The sequence below is a fragment of the Dryobates pubescens genome, chromosome 22, assembly GCF_014839835.1.
Source record: "Dryobates pubescens isolate bDryPub1 chromosome 22, bDryPub1.pri, whole genome shotgun sequence".
In the NCBI taxonomy this organism is placed as follows: domain Eukaryota; kingdom Metazoa; phylum Chordata; class Aves; order Piciformes; family Picidae; genus Dryobates; species Dryobates pubescens.
In genome coordinates, this window is record NC_071633.1 from 12,629,017 (window position 1) to 12,656,123 (window position 27,107).

The 27,107-nt window shown below is 37.5% G+C and overlaps 1 protein-coding gene across 8 annotated transcripts in view; it reads right to left on the reverse strand.

Moving 5' to 3' along the window:
• SOX6 (SRY-box transcription factor 6) overlaps positions 1-27,107 on the reverse strand; it is a 356,106-nt gene that overhangs the window by 293,561 nt on the left and 35,438 nt on the right. For all 8 annotated transcript variants that reach the window (XM_054171552.1, XM_054171551.1, XM_054171548.1 and 5 more), the window contains exon 2: positions 10,253-10,323. The gene's annotated coding sequence lies outside the window, so the exon portion shown is untranslated. The remainder of the gene's footprint in view (positions 1-10,252; positions 10,324-27,107) is intronic.

Consider the following 27,107-nt stretch of genomic DNA (forward strand, 5'->3'; position numbering starts at 1 on the left):
AATCCATGCAATGGGAAAGAAATGCACAAAGTCCTCTAGTAAATCCTACAACCTTCCAGTCACTTGTATCTTCTTGGGTATTGTAAGAACATACACAACTGTTATTACAGCAGCTTCCCCAACACTGCCATAAATATCATTTGAGGCAGGTGAGGGGGCATTCACTGATGCCAGAAAGTATTTATTCCTCATTTCCACAAAACTCATAGAAGTCGAGTTTCGTACTTCTACCTCACCAGTCTGAGGAGAAATTAGGGTAGTGCAGAACTTCCCCTACACAGAAATATTGGGGGCTGGGAAACATGTTTCTGAGGGCTGGATTATGATTTTCTGCGATACAGAATTTTTAAGATACTGAGTTCTAAGCCTACACAGTCTTAAGCTCACAGCTATTGGCATGTTTGACATTTTAAACTATGAAATACCAACCTATTTTGAAATTGTCCAAATCATTAGTTGTGGAATTTTCCTAGCACTTCATGAATACCACTGTTAATTGGGCAATTAACTCGAAACTACAGAATATGCTGTGATGGCATGATATGATATAAGCCATGTAAAAGAAGGAACAGCCAAGCAACTCAGTATGTTGAAAGATATTAATGAAGTGGCAAAATCTGCCAGAAAAATAATAATGGGTGATTTTAACTACCCCAATATTAACTGGTTGAATAACACATCTGTACATGGTTTGGAGAAGCAGCTTATTGATACTATAAATGGCTTCTTTTTGGAGCAGCTCCTTCTGGAGCACAGAGGAGGAGGAGTTCCACTCAGTTATTAATTTGTGTGTGTGTGTTTGTGTAGAAAGCAAGCATGGGTGTTCTGCTATGCAACAATGGCCACAGGACAATGAGTTTGAATCTCGGTGATGAAGTATTTCAAGTGGTAACCAAATAGTTAACGGCAGGTGGATGGGTGAGGAAAAAACCCATACAGATCAGCTATCTCAAAGGGAAGGCTGCTTTGGAGAAATGAAGGAGTTTATTCACACACAGAAACAAATCACTATAGTTAAAAAGAAAGAATGGGGGGGAAGGATAAATAAATAAATAAATAAATAAAGGATAGTGTGTTTCTTGGGGACAAGAATCTATGTGGCCTTAAAAAACCACTCTGCAAATGAATGAACTTTGCCTAAATGCTTTTAACAGGACAGAGCACTGATTATTGTTATAGTTTGCTGATAATTACTTCACAATCTGAAATAAATTTAGGAAGCAAACCATGGTAATCAGAATGAGTAAGTTCCATTTTTTAAAAAAAAAATTACAAAAAGACAAAGAATATTATTATATTTTGTTTCATGAATTACATCACTATCCAAGTAAATTGGCCTGTGAAGAGGAGGCATATACACTATCTAATGTACAAATCAAGGAATCTGGACAAAGATTATCCAGGTCTTGCAGCTGTTTTGAGGAATACAGCAAAAAGGTAATAGAATGTGTATGGTCATGTTTCCCTTATCACTCTCTAAAAGTTACAGTTATGTCCATAAAAAGCATCTTTAAGAACGAGAGATCAAAACTCAATTAACTTACATAAAAGTTAGACATGGTAGTAAGAATCACTTCCTAGACCTGATTGTCTAAGAATGGGGGCTATGAAGGATCAGAAATGCAGCTTGTTTGTTCCCTCATCATATTTGAAGACCCAGAGATTTAAGGACATATTAAGTTTCCATATTAGCAATCTTGGAGTGGGCAGCAAGACATTTAAATTCATACCAAACAAATCTGGGGAAAAGATTCCTTTCAGTCCTATTCACACTTCTTATAGTCATGGGTGGTGTTGGATGATAGGTTGGACACGATGATCTTGAAGGTCTCTTACAACCTGGTTTATTCTATTCTATTCTATATCAGGCTTTAATGGACATAGAAAGGAAGTGTAAGGACTACTTGCTAGGGTGGGTTGCTACCTTAATGTATAATCAATTTTTAAAAGGCCAATAACCTAGCAATGATAAAAACAAGCCCAAGAAAGAAAGGATAAGAGAGTTCTAATAAACAACTGTTCTTTCATGAGTATGGGACAAGGAAGAAGATCCAGTATGGTTGTAAGCTTTTAAAAAATTATATTAAAATCACCACGATTTGAAGGAGGAAATGTTCCATACAACTAAGACTTTCTAACTATATTTTAAAAGTACTGGGTTAAGAATCAGCAAAGTGACATGAAACCTAGTGTTGACAAATACAGAAAATTGCATCTTAGAAAGAATAATTTCAGCTATTTAATTTCACTGCTGGATTTTATACAAACTATAATCACTTGGTAAAAATGGAACAATAGCACAAACAAACCCTGAAGGCATAGAAAAGAAAATATATCATATCTAAATAAAGTGATAGTGCATGGTCTAATGAGATGCTCGTGTGTGAAAAATATCCCATAAATACAGGAGAAATAAAAGTTAGTTCAGTGAGCTTCACAGAATTGTTCAATAAATATTATGGACCGTTGTTACCTGTCTCTGAAATGCAAAGGACTGCCTATTTCCATTGATGGACTAGCTACCCTTGAGCCTGATTTGATGTTTGTGAAACTTTTGCTGGAAGAGGATCATGAAGCGTTATTGCATACTCCTAAAGTTAACCACATCTCTGATCCCTTGTGCCTGCTGTATGAACATCTTTCAAACTTTAAGCACTTAGTTATGAGGTTTTGGGGAGTGAAATTTTTACTTAGCTTTCATCATGCTAAGTTTAGATTCAGTTTCCTGCACTTCAGTCTGGTCACTTCAGCAGATACTGCTGCAGGTCAGATTTTTATCAGTGAGTAGGCAGTTCTTTAAAAGTACAATATATTGAATATAGAAGCATTTGAGTAGAAAGCAGATACTAAACTGGCAGGAATTCCACATAGGCAGCCAGTTTGCCAGCTCATCATTCATCTTTATTCTAGCGCCCTGCAGCACTCTCAGCCTTCTGCAGGACCATGTGCCTCAGACCATCATTCCTGCCAATTTCCAGATGAAGACTCTCTCTTTCTAAATCAAATGTTTATTTTTATACTGACAACTTGAATTCTTACATTTTGCAAACTGTTTTGTTGGGGAAGGTGGCAGTGAGGTGAAACTTCAAAAACTCGTGTTACCTGCTTTGGTTTAGCATCAGAAAATTGAATTAATTACTCCCTGGGGCTTTTTGGCTCCTGCAGGGAGTATCTTTCAGACTAACTTTCAGACCCAGGATTATACAGTAATCTCTAATAAACCTATAAAGATAATAGGGTATTTACACAATTAAGTGTGTCCCTTGCTTATTTTACAATGCAAAGATACTGTGTGATCCATCACACACATGTATTAAGAGCAGGAGCTGCTCCCAGTTAGTTCAAATTGATTTTTTTTCTTGTTAATTTAGATATCACAAATTATCAATTTATCATCATTATGCATGAACTTAAACTACTGCAACTAAAAATAAACATTTTCACATTATTTATATTTCAATTATCAAGAGCACTGTCAACAAGCAAAAAAAAAAAATCATGGAAAATTAATTTTAAAAGTATGTACTGGTTTTTTAAACTGACCTTTAAGCTCTTTCTTATGTTTAATATCTTAAAGTAACATTTTTAATGGAGGATTCACTTTGATCAGCTCTTTTTAATTAACTTTAGAAATGTGTTCTACAGTACAGTCTTTATCAATTTTTTTACTTAGCTATTAACACTTATGTTTCACCTTCAGCAGAACATTATCAGATTTCTATCAAGTCAGGCTTTGGTATATACCAAAGACCTTGATACATCTAGCAAGCAGTTAACCTCTTACCCCACACTCTCTTGTAACTGTGATTATGATGAATGAGCAGTTAGTTCTAAGCAATTCTATTTTATGTCAATAAATGAATCAAACAGCCATTGGTATATGTGCATTAGGAAGACAGAGAGAAAATGAAGCTGTCTGTGGATATTTTACAACCCTCACCCTTTTAAGTAATATGATTTGAAAAGTTAATGCTGACATGAACTGTTGGTATTGTTCATCCATACTAGAGAATAAGAAATCTTGTGTGTCATTTATGTAGAATAAGAAATCCTGTACGTAATTTACTACTCGCAGTTTGGCTTAAAGAAAATTCTCTTTACAGCTTTTCTAAGATCCTGCATTGTAGTAGTCTTGATGCTTTGGTTTTGTGCTGAAAAATCACTTCTTCTAAAAATATTTTGGCTCTGAAGATGCCAGTCACCTGCAGAAAACCGATGTACTCCATCCAGGTATGGACTTGTACAAATACTCTTCTTTTTTTTTCCCCACATTCTTAATGCAGCTTCTTCACACAAATATTTCCTAACAGACTCCTCTCTTCCAAGCACTGCATGCAACTTCAAAAGCACACAGAAGTGTTTGGATGAGGATTTCCATTCTATTGCTTAGTTCTTTTGCAAAGACTTTTTTAGACAGCAGATGGATCTAGTGCATTACACGGATCTCATCCAACACACACATAGAGCAGCAGCAGAGCATGGAGGTCCTCCTTTATATTCAGAGCATGACAAACTTTTGAAACAGCATTTCTAGCAGCAGCTTCACTAACTGGTTCAACTTCATCAAAATATAACCAAACATCACATATGTGTCCTCTGTCATCATGCAGCATTTGAGAAGCTGGTTGAATAGTGCTCTCGCCCTAAGTGATGCCCTCATCTTAGTAAGTCTAAACAGTCTGATAGCATGAAAGCCTTTGGGTGTATGAGAATTAAAACTGACATTTTTTAAATACTTTCTCTTGTGGCATACATTTCTTTGTTCATAAACAACTGAAGATGATTTCTGTGCTAGGTTAAATATCAAAATCCTAGAAGTAGTTTAAGTGTGCAATTGGCTTATTATAAGAAAAGCTGGTTAAGCTGAACACAATGTATATTGCTTCCACAGTATGAGCGTTCTGTATTTCTGTTGATTCATTTACTTACCACCAAGAAGCAGCCTGTATGGTCAATAGAGAAGCAGCCAAAATGTCAGCTGCTCTCAGAAGGTAAATGGGAACTCAGATAGGAACGTGCTTCTGTGCCAACAGCACGCAACAGACACTCCTTCTCTTAGAACTAGAAGGCCCTAGGCGACCTCCCACAACCACACAGCTTTAGAAACTCTCACCCAGGGGAGTCCATCAGGCATCCCAGCTAGGAGCACAGGATGGGGAAAGAGAATTCAGATATTCAAAACTAAACAGAATTCTATGATTGGACTTCTGTCCCCAGCAGACAGATGTCCCAGCCACCTTTCTCACTCCTTCAGTCTTTCTCACACACCTTCCTTTCTTCAGGTACAATTACAAAGCTCTAGATGCATGCTTCTATCAGACCCACACTGGCAAATGTGCTTAGGCATCTACACACCAGGTATTCCTTGAGTGTAAAGAAATGCTTTTTCCCCTTCCATTTTCTTTCTGCTCAACTGACTCTCTTAAGTACCTCTAAAATATCTGTATTTACAGAAGCTTTCTCAGAGAAAAAAACCTTCAAGATGGGTGCCTTGCTTTTGTGTTTATTTATACCTCACATAATATACTGAAACTTCATTTTTATTAGAAAATGTGTGTGCTACTCTTGTGCAAGCACTGCATAAAATCAGCAAGCTAGTATTCCACTAGAGCCAGATTTTATATTCACCATTTATAAAGTAATCACAGAAAAACAAAGCTTGAATTGCTGAAGGGCTACTTCCTGGTGTAGCTACATCGTTTTACACTGATGTGTCACAAATGTCAGCAGAAAGGTAGGCAGAAAAAGACAAAGACCACTGATACCTCCAGCCATGCACATGCCAATAAAAATATGGATGTGGTAGAAAAAAAAAATGCTTCTAGTAATGCATTTCTTTGCTTTCTTACAAAGAATTTCAAAATAATCAGACTGTTTCTTTAAAGTGGTAAATGATAAGATGTTAATCACCATCTTGACCAAAATGATGATCAAAAATTATCTTACAACGAGAAAAATGGAGATGTGATGGGTTGAGGCAGCCCTCTCTCCCCACCACAGGCAGAAATAAACAACTCAGACAAACGGATTGCAAGCGATGAAAGTTTAAATAGAAAACAGTGAATGTTTACAGAAAGCCAAAAGCACAGTGACAAAGAAAGGTCCCCAAACAGACCCAGAGACATCCTATCCCCACCTGAGGGTACACCCAAGACCCCCAGGGCTCCTTCTTCCCCCCCCCCCCGCCAGGCTAGTCTCAGCTAGCCAGGTCTGAGACTGCCCATCCCCTGTGGCCTTGGGCCTAGCCAGGCCCAAAGCCAGCAGACATCTCCCCCAGTTACCGGCTGACGGAGGAGGAAGAAAGAGGAAGTGCTAGAGCCCGCACTGGATCTTATAGTGGTGCAAAGAATTATGGTAAGAAATACACAATTTCCTGTGTCCACCCCTCTGGGCTGGACTTCTGGACACAGGAAGTAAACACATCAGGGGGCACCCAGCTCAAGCTGCAACAGGAGATCAACTTTTTAAGAGCTAAGTACACTATTTTGCTGTTATAGATAGTATAGAAGTTGTGTTTTCCCAAATAAATTAATTGTAATTCAACAGAACATCAGACATTAGCAATTAAACCTGTAAAAGTAAATGGCGCCAACGCCACATGTGTCTTCCCTTGCTCCAAATAAGCTGTGCCATCTTTGACTTTATCATCTAAATGTTGACAATATTTTCTCCTTCTAAATAAGCTGGCACAAATACAAAGCACAAAAATTCAAAATTAAAGCAGAAAAAAAATTTAAATAGCTATAAAAATAAGATTGAGAGGAAAATATTCAATGTTGAGTTGGAAGCAAAGCATATTCCCTGGTGATGTGCTCATCAGAAAAAGTGTTTGGAGAGATTAAGTTTACCTACACACTATCTCAGTTTTGGTGTGTTGCAAGATGTGTGCATGTCCCCTAAGTGTTTCTATTCTCGTTTTTAAGCTTTCTTGGGAAAAAAAATTGCTGCTGTTTGTTTTTAGATCTACTTGATTTTAGTCACAAATCCAATTACATTATTCTCACCATATTTTCAGTGCAGGTTTTTCATTGAAGAGCTGTTCTCAAAGACACTGAAGCTTCATAGGCTCTAACACCATACATTTTAGGGTTTTTTCTCCCCTCTCTGTCAGTATTATCACTCTCTAGTCATGTTGCAATAAAATGTTTACACAGAAACTGAACTGCTCGGGAAAAGGTATTTCTAATAGCTGATGTACAAACAAAATGTGATTTACATGCTGTATTATTAGAGGACATCTATTTTCCTACCTGTAACTATTGCACTTTATTATTGGACAAACCCTACTTAAGAAGAACAATTAAATAAATGAAACCACGTTAAGACCACGTTCTTGAAAAAAGTAACCTTTAGTTAGGACAATTACTCTGTGGGCATAACACAAAGGCACAGATGTAACATTTTCCATGAAATTTACTTTTGTATGAATCATCAATCCTGTTTTCTCCTGAACAAAACTAACCAAATATTAAAAAAAAAAAAAAAAAAAAAAGAGTTGTCTGTACTGGATGATCCAAGTAATTACATGTTACAGCAGCATGCATCTATGACAAAACTTTCAAAAATTTGAGGAAAAGGTTATTATAGCCCCTGGTTGAAATAGCTTTGGTATAGAACTATAGCAGTGCTTAGCTGATCTTCTTGTATTCCTATATTAAAAAAAAACATGCACAAAGATCAATCTTCCTAGCACCAATCTACACCCCTCCCCTTTGGAGTAGAGATCAAACAAACATGGTATAAAAGCATGCCCAAATACTATAGTATAACATGAGAAAGGTATATAGTTCTAGTTAGCATTTTTTTAATGTTGCTTAGGATAGAATATTCTCTAAACTCTTCATATATACATTTTTGTCTTCCAAACCAGCCCTCAAAGCTGGTATCATTTGTTTAGGGACTATTTGTTCAGCCTCAGATTCCATGGTCACCTCACATGCAAAAACATTTGCAGAAATCTAGCCTTTAAACTGAAAGATACTTGAGGTAACAACCCATCCTCTTAGTCTACAGTCCACAACGAAAAATTTATTACCCTGTACAAATAGCATAGCATTGTAAAAAGTCTGTAACTGTTCAACTAACATAAATCCCCTATAGAATATTTGCAAGTTCGGTGAGGTAGAGATCATTGAGAAGTTCGAAACGTGTTTCTATAGAACGTATATTTCAATCCTCGTTTCAGTATGTGTGGAAACATGGGGCTGAATCAATCAGTTGTACATCCTACATTTTGTCTTCCATTTATGTGAACTTCAAGTTTGTATATGTTCCTAGGTGCTAAATACTGAAGTCCTCTAGTTAAGGAACAAAAACAGTCAGATCTAGTGTTTGCTTCTCCAGATAATTAGTCAATCTTGTCCAGATATTCAGCCAATATTCTCCAGTCAATGAAATCTCAGTTGCAGGGAATGCCTACAAAAGACTAGACTGTGGTTCATTTTGTACAATCATATTTCATATGATTTTGTACAATCATATTTCATACCAATATAGCCATTTACTTGGCTATATTGGTAAAACTGTTGAACCACATTCCAGATCTTATATCACAATGTCATAAGATGCCTCAGTTGTTATAACTTTCTCTGCAAAAGCTAGTGTCCAGTTTTATGATAACAACAATTCATACTTCTCATTAAAGCTTAAGTGCTTCCTTGATTCACCTAAACATGAACTTTGTTTTCAAAGCACTTTTTATGTCACTTTTGTTTTCCTCAGTATTTGTATTTGTCAATCAAGAAAAGCAGGACTCAGCTCAGGAGGCCACAACATAATAACTGAAGCCCTCTATACATTCATAATACTACATGAGCATGAATTAAAAAATGCTTAAAGGTTTTCACCCAATTAGCCTGCTATGCACAAAGAAGTTCATTATGAATTTACCATAGTATTTACTCCACTGCTTTAAATGGAAAGTATACTCCATATTGAGGTACTAAAAGGTACTGTTTGTGTTGACTGATATATTACTATTTCCATTTATAGACAAGAAAAATGAGGTAAAGAAAGCCTAGCAGTGCTTGGGGGAAAAAAAACAACAAAAACACCATGCAGCAGCAAAGCCAAGAAGGGTTACAATAAATTCCTCACTTTCAACTCAAGTAATCACTTGCCATTGCCTTCTAAGAACTTCTTTTCAATGGTAATACTTTTTTTAAATGCTTATTTTATAACAATATTTTCTTTAAATATGGCTGGCAATGCTCATTAAAAAGATGCTGACCTGTAAATGAGGGAAACAGCAAATATAATACAGAACTACATATGAAAATGAACATTTGTAAAGAGGAAGGGTTAGTACAAATTGAACACATTTCCATATTGAGAGGGGAAACAGTCATATTTTTCCCTGATGGATGTAGTTTTGTGAACATCTTTTTTGACAAATGATTGAATAAATATTTATTCATAAACTATATTTGTGACTTAAGAGAACAATCTGCATAGATTGGTTTCATTTATACTACATCATTCAGGAGGTACTGCAATAATTTATATCATGCCAAGCCTAAGTCCCATTAGATTTTCCTTACTATACTTGACTAAAGATGAAGACTATCCAAAATAGCAATTCTGCAAGCTATTTGTTGTGTAAGTAACTATCTTCCTCCCAGATCTTCTCCTCTTAACTTTCCCTTTCTCAAAGCATTTGTGCATAGGCCTAATCCCATTTACTTTATTTGAACTTGGGCATAGGCTGAACCATATTGTTGGGCCATAGCCTAAATGACTACAGACTCAATCATTTTGCTACAATCATAAAGGTTAGCTTTCACCAGGGTACGTAAAAGTACATTATCAGTTCAGCAGATACTGGTTGTCCTAGTGCAGCATTTCCTTGAAAAGTCCTGCCAGCCCCAATTCATTTCTAGAAATAATATTCATCACAACAGCAAGATTACTATTACTATTACTAAGACTGCTATTACTATCAAGTATCACAACTGATGTTACTGTAAGCAACATTGTTCTCTCATTATATTATTACAAAAACCAAAAGAAAGCTTGAAATAATATTCACTGTTAATTCAAGCACCTTTAGCTCCTTTTGAATAACTAAAGAATAAGTTGGTAGCAGAAAAAAAAATCCTACATAAAAAATATAAGGAGCTAGGTACATTTCTTAATAAAATAACATTCTACAACTAAGCTATGAAAGTCACATTTTAAAATAGCTTCCACTCTTAATGTTTAAAGACTATTAGAAATATGCACATAACAGGAAAATTAATCAATAAATACTTACAAATACACAAGAAAATCAGCCCCAGCTCCCAGAAATCACTGGTAAATTGCTTTTGAATTCATGAAATTGACCTGAAAACATGAAAGGAAAAAAAAAAAAAAAGTTGAAACAAAAGCCCAGAACTGCTAAACATTACTTTTTTATTATCAGAGAACAGTTAAGATTTTTAACTATGAACTAAGTAAAACATAGACTGTTGTCACTATTTCAGGCAAGTAATTTACACAGAATTTGTTTCCAGGAAGCCAATACCAAGAGAAACAATCATTTCATTGTTCTGCATCTTACACCATAGCAACCCAGTCCATTATTGCTTCTAAGGACTGTCATAAATACAAGCATGGTTATCTTTGAAGAAGGAAAAGAGCTGTGAGGAGGGGGATTGTCTGTTTTTTTGTTGTCTGGGTCTCTTTTTTTGGAGGGGGGAGGGGTGTTTGGGTTTTTGTTCTTGTTGTTTTCAAGTGTTACAGAATAATGATTACTTTTCTCTTTTTTTAAGTATTTTGTTAACAGTGTTCGCAGCTTAACTGATATAAAATAATATTTTTAGGTGTGTTTAGCTGGAACCCATCTAAGGCAAAATGCATACAGAAAGACAGACTAACAATTTTGTTCTCCTATGGTCTAGATCCCAGTCAGTAGCTTAGCCCAAGTACAATGTGTTCACTATAAGGCATGATCAAATCCAACATTCTTTTTCCTGCATACCCCTCAGTTCTAGTTGGAAAGGTAACAGATGCAACTCAAACCCACAGAGCTCGCCTTATAAAATTCTTTAACTAGCACAATGACTCACTTTATGCCTCTAAATATCCATGGTTTCCTCTCTCCAGAACCCCCATGCATTAGGAGGTAGTTCAGTAGTTTATTTTTATTGTTTGGTCTACATACAGCACATTTTTAGTTCTTACAAAAACAAAGAAACTTTGTTGCACAGCCCTTGTTTTCCTTCCAAACTGCTAGGATGGATATGGGTAACATTAAACCGAAAATAGTAATGGAACCTGGGCAACTAGTTTAGGTCAAAACCTTTTTGTTCTCTGGGAGCTATCTGATTAATTTGCAGTTCATAAAACAGTGGGTGTAAGCTTAGTTTAAAAACATGTAACTATATTTAAGATGAAATCATCATTTTTGTTAGCCTCCAGTAATCTTTAAGAAACACCTTCCCACAACATTTCTGTATCCTAAAGTGCACCAGCCAGTACTGCACATTGCCTAGAGACAAGGAGAGAATACCAAACTTATCTTGATGTAGAATATCCTCCTTATTTCATACACCCACCCTGAAGTGCATATTATTCATTCCAACCAAGCCCTCCCCCATCCTGAAAGTACACATTTAATTGTGTCTTCTCTCCTGTAATACCAACAGAGAGTCAACAAATCTCATTTCCCATATCAATGCAGTGTTATTATATATTTTAAAAGCAAGTCTGAATCTCATTATCAGCTGATTTATGCCATTAGTGTGCTTTGGAGCCACCAATTAAACAAGGACAGTGGTTCATAAGGTCACAGTTAATTAATCTGAAAGAGTATAAATATACTTTAATGCACACCACCTCATGTAGGGAATGTAGTAACAAAGCATCAAACCTTTATTCTGGGCAAGCAGTTAGGGGGAAAGGTTAAATATACAAAAATTTTAATTTAGCTTTAGCACTGTGTTAATCTATCAGGAAAAAGAGTTCAGTTTGGTTAAAAAAAAAATCCTGCATAATAACATATGCATAAAGTGAGGGAGAAGGCAGAACAGAGCTAACCATAGTGATATTGGGCAAAAGACAGCTTGCTGCTCAGATAACACCTCAGAACTGGGAATCAGCTGCAGGCTTATCTGCTACATTGCTCATCGGGGTAGAAAGAACGACAACGACAAACTAAAAACAAACACCCAACAAAAAAAAAAAAAAACACCAGCCCTAGACAGCCCAGTCTATGCAAAATGGACTCATCTAAGCTACACTGGTTTTAGTACATCAACCAAACCCAACTTTTCCTTCCACCATACTCTCTTAATAAACTTAATAAAATAGTGCAATCAAGTGTTCAGTAACAGCAATAATCCCCTGATACAACCAGAGCAGAACCAGGCACTGCTCAAAAGATGTCAAGAGACAAGAGAGCTAACCCCCCAACACACAAGACCCAAAAGTAAACCTTGTGACCTATTTAGATGTAATTGCCATTTCTTTTCTCCTTCACACCTATATTCTATAGCATCCTATTGCTTTTTGATTTTCAGCTTTACAAGTAATTTTTCCTGAACTAAAAAAAAGGGGAAAAAAAAAAAACAACCCACCCAAAAAACTATTTTCTTATCTGAGTAGAAAACCCTCTGACCATCAAACATTCACATCATAAATTTTAATACAAAATTTCTGGCAACTGTATTCTATACAAATCATATAATTCAACATAAACTGATTATATTAATTAAAATAGACAAAAGGACTAATATTATACATGTCATGTCAGTAGTTGCTCCATAGAGATTTTCATAACTGTCTCTTTTATCAACAGGAGACTTATATCATGTTTTTAAAGGTGTTTGTGAGACTGGCTCCCACTGATGTTGAGAAGAAAGACCTAACCCTTTCAGAAGTCTGCCCTTTAATTCAATTGGCTCAAATCCATTTACACTTTCATTTTAGATGTCATATGTTGAACCCTAGGTGACTACACAGGTGAATAGCTGTTGCATAAACATACACAAAGTTTTCGTGAAAGTATCCTGTTGATTTAATTGGTTCAAGTCCCACCAGAAACTTCATTCAGATATTTTGTAGTCAAAATGCTTTCAAAACTTTATAAATGCCTGCAATTTCTACAGGTATATCAGATGCTTGCTTGGAAAGTTGCTAGCATCCTTATGAAGGACTGACTCTCCCAGTGAAAGAGGAAGAATTAAGCTGTAAGAACAATAAATGTTCTGATTTCAGGTACCTTTGCTAAAAGGTGTTTCATATTTGTATGGACGCATAGCATGAACAGAACAAAAAAGTTATGTTTTCTTGTTCCTACACTATAGCTGATTGTCTGAACACTGTTAAAATCATAGAATCAATAAGGTTGGAAAAGACCTCAAAGATTATCAAGCCCAACCTGTTACCCAAAACCTTTGACAGCAAAAAAAACCTCACAGTGTAAAGACCAAAGCCTGTGTACCTGTGACTCCACTGCTCTGCAAAAAGTAGATGCAATGCAGCACAACTACATTAATTTACTGGTTATACTTCTGTGGCATTTGCTGTTGAAAACACCCAGAGATATCACACCATGGACTCCCAAGCTTTGGAAAACAGAATAAAAAACTCAAACACAAACTGCCAACATTAAGAAAACAAGAAACCACAAAGACAGGGATTTACCAAAAGGACATAAGGGTTCAGGCAACCCATTTTCAATAAAAAATAACAAAGGCTGATTATTTCCTTGTTTACCTCAAAAATTCCATTTCAGAAAACCATTAAAGGTTACATTTTAAATGAAAAGGTTTGCTCAAAAGTAAACATTACAGCAGTTTTCACAGATTTTACTGTTTATTTGTTTGGGCCTGGTTTTTTTTCAAACAGGAAAGGTGTGCTAACGTCAGGTAACATGAAGCAAGACTGAAGTAATTTCTGCAAACACCAAAAAGTTCCAGGCTTGGCTTTAAAAAGTGTTAATAAAGTTAACCATCTCTCATTGACAGATCATGTACATCACTAAATGACTGTGGGATCTTGTACACTCTAAGTGTTATGAACCAAAGAAAACTCCATAATTAGCCAAATGCTGCTTATAAAAGAGCTCTCTTTTTGCCCACACACCATCAGCTCTAATATTTCCAAGAGATTTTATTTTTCAGATTTTACCACTTTTGGAAAATGGGGGGGGGGGGGAGGGGAGGGAATTACTCATTTTATAAAATCTTTAATTACAGTATTCTGATTCTCCTAAGACAGAGACTCTACAGGTAGCCTGTATTTTCTGTGCACAGTCATCAGTGAGCATGAGGGAAGCCTGCAAGTAAAAAATGGAAGTAGTTATTTAGTAAAAGGCATGGCATCATGTTGTACCATTTGCAAATGTGGCCTATCATTGTGGGCTGCTGGGACTAAAATATGTATCATTCAACAGCTGTTAAAAAACTATTTTCAGAATTATAGGACGATCTGAAATGAGAAAAAGTAGTAATACAGAAATCAAGCTATACACTTAGGGCCCAAATCATGTAACAATTTCACACCCTGAAATATGCAAAAAATGTCACAACTGGAACATTAATGGTCTTTCAGCCCTTAGCCACAATCACAAAAATGAAGGAGGAAGTAGGCAGATTATCATGAGATCCTTTGAGTTGGATTTCTAAAAATCTTAATTCAGCTAAAGGGCACAGTTTCAGGATGATTCAGTTAAGAATCTTTTACTCACACACAGAAAACTCTTCATACATGATCATTTTGAAACAGGAAAGTAAACACAGTAATTACCCACCATAGATGAGGCAAGGAAATTACTGTTCCCTTCTGTGTCAGTTCTCTTCAATGACTTTGGACTGTGTTAAGAAACAGACCTTCGCTGGCTTGATTCTTAAATTGTTTGCTTTCATTGTTTCCATGCATTAGCCAAAAAATATACAAACACCAAAATAACCACAATATTGTTTCCCTAATGCTTGTCATTTTACAAGAGTCACTCAGTGATGATCCTCATTTGATTTTTGTACTCTGTAGATTGCAGCCAAATGATCTATCAAAGGAGGAGTCAGAGCATATCACCTGTTACACAAACGGTCATTTTAAAATACATCTTACATCTCAATGAGTTGAGAACAACACAGTGCATAAAACATAAACATTGGTCTCCAAAGCTCTGTACACAGTCACTGCTTTTGCTATAGATTTTCTGCTCAACTTTCAGCAAAAGAGTTTCTTTGTGCTTTTTAGTTCCATATTCACAAGAGGGAAGCCACTATTTCTTCCTTCTGTAAGAGTGATGCTTTACAGTTCCACATACCAGAAGCTGTGATGTCGTTATTACAGAAACAAGGTTCAAAAAAATACCTAAAATAAGATACATCTCCACCAAGCTTTGCAGGGAGATGTGAGCTTACTCTGCCCACACTCAAAGATGACTGGCCACAAACCCACTCTAATCCAGTTTAGCTATGGTTAGCACTTACATAAACTACATGACTTCCAGTTTAGATGAACCTCACATCTGTGCACAAAAGGCATGTAGACATTCACATACAACACATGGAAGTAGACTACCTCTTAAGAAAAAAAAAAGAGGGGGGGGGGGGGAACCCCATAAAAATCACCATTTTTGCCATAGTTCACAAGACAGTTGTTCCCTGTCTTTTCCAAAAGGGGATCACTCAGTAGTGGCATATTACCTGGTAGCACTTTAAAGTCACACATATCTGCATAATTACATTAGGTCTTCAACAGACAACTCAGGGAGGTTTTTCTGCTGTGTGCCTGCATATCACTACAAGAACTACAGAAGACAAAATTAAGGTTTTTTTGACTATATCACCTCATAGCATAGCATCAGGCTGAGACTAAAGAGGACTTTGATGAAATAAAGTACTGGACACATCGAACAACTGATTGAAATGTAGTATTGCATATGCCACAAAAACTAACTTGCAAACACCAAACCGTCGAATTCACTGTGCAGATGAAAGCACCTAACTATGTATTTTTTTTCTTGCACATAAAAGGAAGGGGGGTAGCATTCCAGATCTGATAAGCTCTGTACTCATACTTTCAAGCAGATAAGAACCACAAGACATACACCACACTGCTTGGAAGGCTGAAGGCAGAGGAGTAAATGCAACTATAACTCATGGGTTAGAGATAGCAAAAGCCTCCTCAGTGGCCCAGAGTAGACTGGTAAGTGCTGCTGACTCCCTGCTCCCACATCAAGGGACTCAGATTTCCATGCAGGTCCTGCACCAGTCCACTGCCACTCACATGATGTAGTTAGGATACAAAAAACACTTCTGAACTTGTTCTGAGCTACATGCTGGTTTAACAGACACAGGCTGGGTCATTCTAATCACTATAACTGAAAGAAAGTTCTCAAAGCAGTCATGTTTCTTTAGCGTTCACAATTACAAATCCATGTGCTGAAGGCACTACATGGTGAATTAAGCCCACAATGAAAATCTGCAGCATTACAAGCCCCAAGTAGTATGACTAGAGCTCCAAATACTAGAAAACCTTCCAATCTGTGGTTCTGTTAGAAAGATACAGAGAAAAAATTACAGAAAATATGATCTGCATTTGGAAAGTTACTTTCTATGCCTAGAGAAGCAGCAGTGTGCAGAGGACATGGATTGGACCTGGCATCCAGGGTCATTCTTCAGAAACATACTTGTCACACAACCATGGCAGTCAGCCACACATAGACCAATATGGAAGCTCTGGACCTGACCTGCATTATAATATTGTTGGTTTGGTTTTTTTCCTCTTCTCTTCTCTTCTCTGCTTGCCTCACCTGAACTTTCTCCACTTGGAATAATAGCTTTTTTAATCCCTTCCTATGTGTGTACAGGGAGTTGCAACCCTAACAGGGTCTCAGGGTGTTACTGGGATATAATCTCACAAGGATTCTCCAGATACAAGTCTAATACAAAATAATAACAACCTTTTTGTTTATTACAGAATATTATCATTATGTAATAATTGCATTATGTGAGAAGAACACACATACTAGAAGCTGTTAGACTAACAGCTTTTCTGACAAATTGCATTGAAATTAACAATACTGTTAGTAGGCTTTGGTTTCCTTTATCTTTTGGATATACAGTGTGTCAGGTTCCCTGCTCCTTCATATTCAGACCAACATTTACAGTAATTTTACTGAATGATTGGCTTATTTTGTTTAAGAAGGTATGTTCCTTCAGGTCATTCATATTACCAAAATGGACATTATAAAAAGTAGAAAATGTTATTCAAAATGTAATTTAGCACACAGTTGAGTCTCTTTAATGAGCTTCATAAACTCTGGACTAAACTGAAATTCATTACATGAGAGAACATAATAGAACAAAATAGAATAGAATAGAACAGAACAGAATTAACCAGCTTGGAAGAGACCTTCGAGATCATCAAGTCCAAGCTATGATCCAATACTATCTAATCAACTAAACCATGGCACCAAGCACACCATCCAGTCTCTTCCTAAACACCTCCAGTGATGGTGACTCCACCACCTCCTTGGGCAGCACATTCCAATGGGAAATCACTCTTTCTGGGAAGAACTTTTCTAACATCCAGCCTAAACCTCCCCTGGTGCAGCTTGAGACTGTGTCCTCTTGTTCTGGTGCTGGCTGCCTGGGAGAAGAGACCAGCCCCCACCTGGCTACAACCTCCCTTCAGGTGGTTGTAGAGAGCAGTAATGTCTCCCCTGAGCCTCCTCTTCTCCAGGCTAAGCAACCCCAGCTCCCTCAGCCTCTCCTCATAGGGCTTGTGCTCCAAACCCCTCACCAGCTTTGTAGCCCTTCTCTGGACACGTTCCAGCAAGTCAACATCTTTCCTAAACTGAGGGGCCCAGAACTGGACACAGGACTCAAGGTGAGCCCTAACCAGTGCTGAGTACAGGGGCATAATGACCTCCCTGCTCCTGCTGGCCGCACTGTTCCTGATAGAGGCCAGGATTTGTGATGCAAACCAGCTATCTAATGGTGACTCCACCACTTTCCTGGGCAGCCTGTTCCTATGCCAAAGCACTCTTTCTGTAAAGAAATGTTTCCTAATGTCCATCCTTACCTCCACTGGAACAATTTCAGGCTGTTTCCTCTCATCCTATCACCTGATACTAAAGAGACCGACCCACACCTCACTACAACCTCCTTTCAGGTAGGTGTGGAGAACAATAAGGTCTCTCCTCAGCCTCCTCTTCTCCAGACTAAACAATCTCAGTTCCCTCAGCCATTCCTTACAAGACTTGTTCTCACCAGCTTTGTTGTCCTTCTCTGGACATGCACCAGCACCTCAATGCACCTTGTAGTGAGTGGCACAAAACTGAACCCAGGATTTGAAGTGTGGCATCACCAGTGCTGACTGAGTGCAGAGACATGATCACTTCCCAACTCCTGCTGCCCACACTATCCCTAATACAGGCCAAGATGCTGTTGGCCTTCTTTGGCCACTTGAGCTCATTGCTGGCTCATGTCAACTAACACCCTCAAATCCTTTTCTGCCAGGCAACTTTACAGCCACTCTTCCCCAATCTTTTAGCATTGCATGGGGTTGGTGTGACCCGAGTGCAGGACCAGACATTTGGCTTTGTTAAATCTCATACAACCAACTTCAGCCCATCGATCCCACACGTCCAGATTTCTTTGCAGAGCTTTCCTACCCTCAAGCAGATCCATACTCTCACCCAATTTAGTGTCATCTGCAAACTTACTGAGGGTGCACTCAATTCCCTTGTCCAGATCATTGATAAAGATAGCAAAAACAACTGGCCCCAATACTGAGACCTGGGGAACACCACCTGTGACCAGCTGCCAACTGGATTTAACTCCATTCCCCACCACTCTTTGGGCCCAAGCATCCAGACAGTTCTTAACCCAGTGAATCACCTACCCATCCAAGCCATGAGCAGACAGTTTCTCCAGGAGGATGCTGTGGGAAACAGTGTCAAAGGCTTTACTGAAATCCAAATAAAGAACATCCACAGCCTTTCCTTCATCCTCTAAGCAGGTCACCTTGTCATAGAAGGCAATCAGGTTCATTAAGCAGGACCTGCCCTTCATGAACCCATGCTGACTGGCCCTGATCTGGTGAGTGCATCACAGCACTCAAGATGACCTGCTCCATGACTTTTCCTGGCATTGACATCAGAAGGAGGACCTGAGGAGCTTCTGGCCTTTCTTGTAAATGGACACAACACTTGCCAATCCAGTCAGCTGGGATCTCTGCACTTAGCCAGGACTGTTGGTAAATGATAGAAAGTGGCTTGGTGAGCACACCTGCTAGCCCAGTCAGTACCCTTGGGTCTGTGCCATCGAGTCCTAGAGATTTCTGTATGTCTAAGTCACTCACCATTTCCTCTTCGACTATGGGGGCTTTATTCTGCTCCCTATCCCTTACTTCCAGAGTACTAGTGAAGGGGAACACATTATCATATTTACAGTTCCAGCATAAGTATAACAGAATCATCATAGAATGGTTTGCGTTGGAAGGGACCTTAAAGATCATCTAGCTCAAACACACCTGCCATGGGCAGGGACACCTCCTACTAGATGAGGTTACTCAAGCCCCCATCCAACACTTTCAGGGTTGGACCCTCCACAACTGCTCTGGGCAGCCTATTCCAGGGCCTCATCACCCTCATGGGGAAGAATTTCTTCCTAATGTAATCAAGCTTCTTTCAATCTGAAGCCATTACTCCTCACCCTGTCACTACATGCCCTTTCCCAGCTGTCCTGTAGTCCCCTTCAACAGACAGCACTTGGATTTGAAAATTCCCTGAAAAATGGATGTTCAACCTGTCACAACTGATGCGGTCCTTACACAACAACACATTAAAAAAAATTTAAAATAAAAATGCAACAATCTACCTTTACCTTCAGAATTCAGTGTATGCAGGTTGTGAGCCAAATGGCCAGGAGCTAAGTCAGCTGCACACGAACTCACATTTTTTTCTCACAAACTTATTTTCAATATAATAGAAGCGTGCTGTTGAAACTAGTGTTAATCCAACCAAAATATTGGGGTTCTCTACTGGAGAGCACCATTTTATTTCAGCTCATGTTCAAAGCTAGTTAAGTAGGACACAAAAATCAATTAGAAAGCCTTAAGAATGCCTGCCTTCAGGTCTACTTCTCTGGATTCCCTGAGGGACAAAACCTCCTTCCTACATATCTTGGGGTTTTTTCCCCTCAAACCCTGCAACATAATAATTATAGCTTCAATCTTTTTTTTCTTTTCCTTTTTTCCCCCCCATACACTAACTTCCCCTCTCAGCTTTTTGAAATCCATTTCTCCTGACACTATACCCAGAGAAAAGGAGGTCCAGGTGCTCCCATTTTAATTTCACTTTAGAAGAATCATAAGTAAATAAACCTTCTTTCTTCAAGGATCTGTTCAATCAATTAAAATCCCATTTTGCATGCATGTTCTCTGTCAGAAAACAGCTCCCCAAGTACACAGCAAAGCAAGGCTATTTCTTTGCATTCTGACCAAAGGACCACTCTATTTCCAATTACCTGCAATAATTCTCACTTGCTGGACAAATCAAAAGAATATCAACCACAATACCTCAACAAGCCTTCAAAATAAAAAACTCTTGGCATCCCCTTTCAGTCTCTCTTAAAGCACGACTACTTTATGAGCTGGAAAAGCAAGCAAAAAAATTGTGCTTAATTAAGACATCTTGAAACATAAATTTGCCTTCAACAGCAAAGCTATCAGTTTGATAAGAGTTCATCTTTGGAGACTTAACTAGATGAAGCCCAAGTTTTTTCTGATTTTTACCTATAACCTCTCTGCCAAAATCTTGTGATTTTGAACAATATTTGTTGCCCTTCATCTAAAGACTTTGATTTCTTATTTTTTCCTGCAATGTTTACTTTGGAACCAGAACTGAAATATGTTCACCACAGACAGAAATCCTTGTGGGCAATACTGCACCAAATAAATGATAAGACAACCCCTAAATCCAGTCTATGTTAAGCTCAGTCATAGGTACTAACAGTCAGTTAGGTTAAAATGCTAAATCACTACTTTCCATCAGTCCGTAAAGAACAGTCTTATGTTCATAGCGTGGGTTTTGTTCTGCATGTAGAGATGCCACATTCCTAAATGGGTGATCTCAGAGTCAGAAATGCCAGGCACTTTAGGACAGATCACTCTCAGCTACAAATATAAAGCCAAGTTTAGGGGAAGGGTTCTGTTTTTCACGTGCTGAAAAATGATTCCTACCCTCTTCAGGAAGTCATATAAAACCACATCCCCAGGCATTTACAGCATTGCTCAACATCTATGAGCCTCAGGCTATCTGCACCTGCCCTCAGCATGATACTGACAAGCAGCAATGAAAAGTTGACAGCTAGAGGGGTGGCTACTAGGTGCTTTGCACATGATATTTCAAAAATGTAAATGCAATACTGATCTTCAAAATAATTTTTTAAAAAACTAACACACACACACACACCCCTTCAAAAAATTGCCATTTCCCTGGACAGCAAGCTTGAAAGTTTCACCAAATTAACTCATCAGCCTGACATGTCTCATTACAAGATCTTATAATTGGTTTAACTAAGCAAAAGAAAATGAAGGAGGTAAGACAAATATAAGGGGAATAAGTTTGATTTCTTTTTAAAAAGAGAGCTCTTAAAAAAGTGCTTCAAACACCTTTCTGCCATGCTAAATGAAGCAGCTACTACTGTGGAATTTTAGGGTGGTGTTTTCTCCATCTTCTTTTTAACAAACACTAGAGTGAACATTGCCGCAACATCCATCAGAAATCATTACAGCACAAGTTATAACTACTCCCAGGCAACTATAAAGTATGTAGGTTCATTTCTATTTTTTTCCCCCCTTTCTCTTTGTGGGTTTTGTTTTTTTATTTTCTGATTACTACTTCACTTCAACTAGACAAAGTTTTCTTCTCTGAGTTAGAAATGTCTGGTTTTCTAGGTGACCCTACCCTCTTTTCCAGCACATGTACCCTTTGGAATACAGTGCAAAGTTAATTGCTATGAGGAAACTTATAAGGAAATTTTCTGGGAAATCAAGGAAAAAGAAAATGTTTAAAATTTCAGCCAATGTCACTCTCAAGAACCAAAATCATATTCATAGAAGATTTGTCCACGTGTCAAAGTTTGTAATCCTTATTCTTCTCTTCATTTAAGAAACTGTAAAATGTTAGAGTTCAAATGATCACATTGTGATTTAAGCTATTTTGTTGCTAATGACTCTACTTCCAAATAATTTCATTTTCCTTCTTGCCAGCTAAGGGCATTAGGGTGGTACTGCAGGTCACAGCTATGTTCGAGAACCCTTTGTTCTCAGTGCTGTGTAAATAGCCATAAAGTGTCTCAAAAGTGCACAGCTCCAAAAGGACATGCATTTTCAAAATATCAGCAGACACATTATTCAGTGTGAATAAATATGGTCCCTCAAAGAACTCTATCAAACCCTAGGGACTCTCCTGAATTCACTGGAAGTCATGGCTACTTTTGAAATGTAGGGTTAAAACTCAGCTGTACTTGATTTGTTGCAGAATAGCAATGATTTAATGGATCTAGAATTTTGTTCTTTATTCAGTCACCCTAAATACCTGATAATTCACTGCAGTGTCAGACACTACTATTATTAAGCACCACAACAATATATTGTTCACTTATGCGACGTTTGCATATAACATTTTTTAATACCTTGCAAGATATTAGGTAGTTAGCACTAGTACATTGGGATGATATTTTCCTCTGTACAGACCATCAACATAAAATTTGTAAACATTCAAACCATAATTTGAGAACCTAGGAGGAAGATCAAGCAACATGCATTTCCCATACTGACAGCCTATACTGGGATTGTTTGTGCAATTAAGCAACACCTTAATAGCAAGTCACCTGCCTGAAAATCAGGGAATAAGATTCTACTCAACAATACCAGAGACAGCAGAATTCCAGTCTAAGCCAAGTCCTGCTTTGCAAAAAAAAAAAAACAAAACAGTAAAAATATTATTAAAGCATTTTTAAAGTTATAAATAAAAAAAAGTATATATTTTTAAACCACACATAGATGAATCCTCTCTGTAAGCACACAGACTCTGATTTTAACACTAACTAATCACAAGTTACTTAAGTGCATCTACAAAAATTAAGAGATAAGTCTATATAAAAAAAAGTGGCTTAGTGCCAACAAGAGAGTCTCCCATCAATCATACATGATACTTTTCTTGATATCTCTCCCTTCCTGGAGAAGCAGCTGCGCTCTACAGCAAGTCCCAACAATCTTTAAAACTTAGATACAGCAGACATAAGAGGGTCTAAACCCACAACCAAATAAGCCTTTCTGGTTTGTTCACTGTTAATGGCAACAGAAGAAGCAGGATTCTCACATCTTATTAAAAAAAGTCATATTTCACAGTTGAACCAGTCCAATGCTACAGAAGCCAAAGAATCTGCCTGGTGTAAGGGATAGCTGTATCTGACCTCATTGTCTCAACTATGCCTCATCCAAGGTGTATTTCAACAAGCTGATCCTGTAATCACACTACAGTCAGTGGTAAAACTGTCAATGATTTCAGTTACAATAATGCCTGGAGTTTCAGACAACAGGAACGCTGTTCTTGTGTGAAAACTGGCAGCAAACACCAACATCACTAAGTTCTCTAACATCACCAGGGTTTAGAAAACATATACAATTGTAAGGAGAAGAATATGCAGAAAATTTCATTCAAATACATGATTGCAGCACACAGATTACCGCTGCGCTGTTATCAGGGCTGGCTAGAAGGTATTCAAAGTCAGATTTTAATGTAGAAGCAAATCAATCAACACTTCAAACTTGTCTGGACTTACTTTATGAAATCAAGCAACATTGTGGGAGTTCTAAAATGTGCTGTGTGACCTGCTACTTATTTTTTTTCAATTTCTCTACTCTGAAAAGGTGTCGTGTCCAAATTCTTTCAATGGCAAGAACTTCTAAAAGAACAGACCCCTCTTGAGCAATTCCAGACTAGATGTGGAAAATAAATTTCATTACACACCTGAACCCAAAATGTAGGATATATTCATATTGTACAAGAATTATACATTAACAGCATGCTGTGAAAACTGAGCATGCTGGGAAAATACCACACTACTCGAACAGAAAACCAGTATTGTTCATAAGAGAGGGTTTCCACTTTGGAAACATAATTTGGTACACTTTCTATTAAGCTCTGTTATTCTGAGTTTCAGATGCTCCTACAGAGAAGCTAAGTGAGTTTTACTCAGCTACATGCAAAGAAATATATGGTTCTTTCTTTTCTGTGTCTGAAAATAACTTGTCCATTGATAAAAAGTATGCTGCTAGAGAGGCTGGTAAATAAGCCTTTGGAGTTTACCATCCATTAAAACTTGGTGATCCCTCCCAAAGTGCTTCATCATCAGAACCATCTGGTGTTCTTTCTGCACAATTACCAAAATACAGAACATATTTTGACTTGGCACTTGCATTTGGTAGACACTTTAGTCATTTTATAAGCAACAAGACAGCATCTTGCCAAAGCACGGCCTCAAAAGGAAATTTCAACATGCTAGAATCTGACTTCTATCCTAAGAAGTTCTACCCAAATAGAAAGAAGGAATGCCTTTGCCTTCAGCTAATAGCTTCACCTTCACATACATGATGCCTCTTACCAGTTTCATTACTCTGTTTCTTCTCTGTGTTGAGCATAATCTAACAGGTTAGAGGTAAAGTGAACTGCCTCTAATTGCGACTCAGTGTCTTTTAACATGTCTGTCTCTGAAACCCAACTAATGATCCACCAGAAATTAAACTATTAAAAGTAAAACAAACCAATAATTTCACAATAATACTCCAAAGAACACATTAGACTATCCCACCAGATTGTTTTTCAGTGCCTGCACATACTATGGAGCAGACCTGTAAACGTAGGAAAGTCTGAAAAATCAAGGGAGAAGGCAGGAATATGGACTACTTTTGACACCCAATTTTCTAGGTCTACATAAAAGAAAATATAATGAGAAGACATGTGGTCTTAGTCTAGCTGGTGTCAAAATGGGTCAACTGCTCTGAAATTACACCAAAAAACCCATTTTTTTTCTTTAATAGCCCAGTGTAGAAAATACATCCAAAACGACAACTACAAGTTCCACAGCAAACAAGTAAGCTGCTGCACTCCATATGGTGTGGAAATCTTTCAAGTATCACAACAATATATAAACTAGAAAACAGGTTTTAAACTCAAAGTGACCCTACTAGGACATGGATTTGCACCCATCAGAATTTTTAAAGCTACAAATTTGGCTGATAAAGTGAAAGAATAACAAATTAGATCATTGCAGGCGTGAAGAACTGAGCAAAACGTTGCCATAAAGTTAGTAAGAAAGTTCTATAATTTGGATGGAAATTGTACAAGCTATTATTATATGTAACTGAAGAAACAAGCCTAATGAAATTATCATGGTAACATGCAAAGAAGAGATGGATAAAATATGCAATCATAAAAGTATATTCACACAATAAGAAAGGTAGCAGAACTAACAGAAGGGAGAAGTTAGAAAGAGTTAATTTGGTGAAGAGATCTGTGAGTGAATATGACAATCTGAGGAACGCAAATTGTGTTCATCTTTATTAGACAAGCTGTCAGACAGAGAAAATGTAAATAAACATTTGACTACATAGTATCACTCTCATTGGGTGACTCCAAAGATTACATACCTCCTCTGTTGGCAAAACCGAACTGCACATAATATCCTTACTTTTACACAGAATCTCAGAGCAGACTTCCTAACATCAGATATTTAAAAACCAAATATGGTTTCTTTCCCACAGGTTTTTTTTCTTTTTCCATTTTATCATGGCTAACTATATTGTAACAAATAGCAAATTCTTATCAAGTCATATTCTCAGGGTTTTTTGAGCATCAGCATGATTTTCTTACATCTCTACCAACAAGTGAAAAGAATGAAAGTTTCAGGAAGGCTAACTAAATTACTGCTACCTTACAAAAGCTTTATGTGGTGTCTCTGGTATTTCAGCTAATGTCATCACAGAAGCATGTAACAATCACAATGTGATGATAATACAGCATTCCCCGAAGGAACAATCAAGTCAAAATGTATAACAATTAAGAAGAAAAAAAAAAATCATTCCACTTATATCTTATAACTTTGAGCAACCACTCTTAACATCAGAAAAACTTTCGCAGGTTTCATGGTGCTTTCAGGCCATGAATTAGTATTTTGGTTTAAAATTCACTGCATCTAGAAAAGGCTAAACACAATGGACCAGATTCACTAGTGTGTTACTTCAGACATATTGCGTGTTAACTTCACAGAAACAGTGCTCTTTTTCTAAGAGACAAATTAGATCTAATGTCTACACTAGACACATCCTAACATCTCCATCTCACTTTCAAAAAGAAGAAAAAAACAAAAAACAAGCAAACAAACACACACCAACATATATGATAGGTCCTTGCTTTACCTTTTCTAATAAAACTAGTGTACCATTTATAACTGTGATCCATTGTGGCATATTTTTTGTGTATGTTCTGCACAAGCAATGACATGAGATAGAAGAAAACCTAAATTCCTTCAGCACATGAAGACTGAGTTGCCAGATCTGAAAAACAGCCAGCTTTTGCAAACCATATGAGCTAGTCGTAAGCCCAGAGCACAGTTATTTCTACAGTTGTGCTCTAATGAAAGTGAGGAGAAGCCAGAGGCTATAAACAGGCCTGGCCCTATCCTTACCTATCCAAATGGGAAGAGGACTCAGCAGAGATTTCCCAAGTTCTCCCCAGGCACAAATATATGCATTTCTATGTTTTGGCCTTCACAACTGTGAATCAGAAACCAGGATCAGCCCAGAAATATCTGCAGTCTGCTTTTCACAGAAACATAATTTTCCTGTTATGCCTTGCTACAGTTATATATCTTGTAATGTTATTCTTGTCACATTCTAAAAATCTGCAACACTTTTTTTGCTTCAGGATGAATTCTGCCTTCAGCTGCAAACTAAGAGTTTCCACAGAAGCCACAGTGGTGGCACACTGGTGTACCAGGAAAAACAGAACTCACACTCATATCCTATGCATTAGCATACTTTTATAGTAATATAATACACAGTTTATGTTGTGATTTAAGAATTAAAAACTAATCATA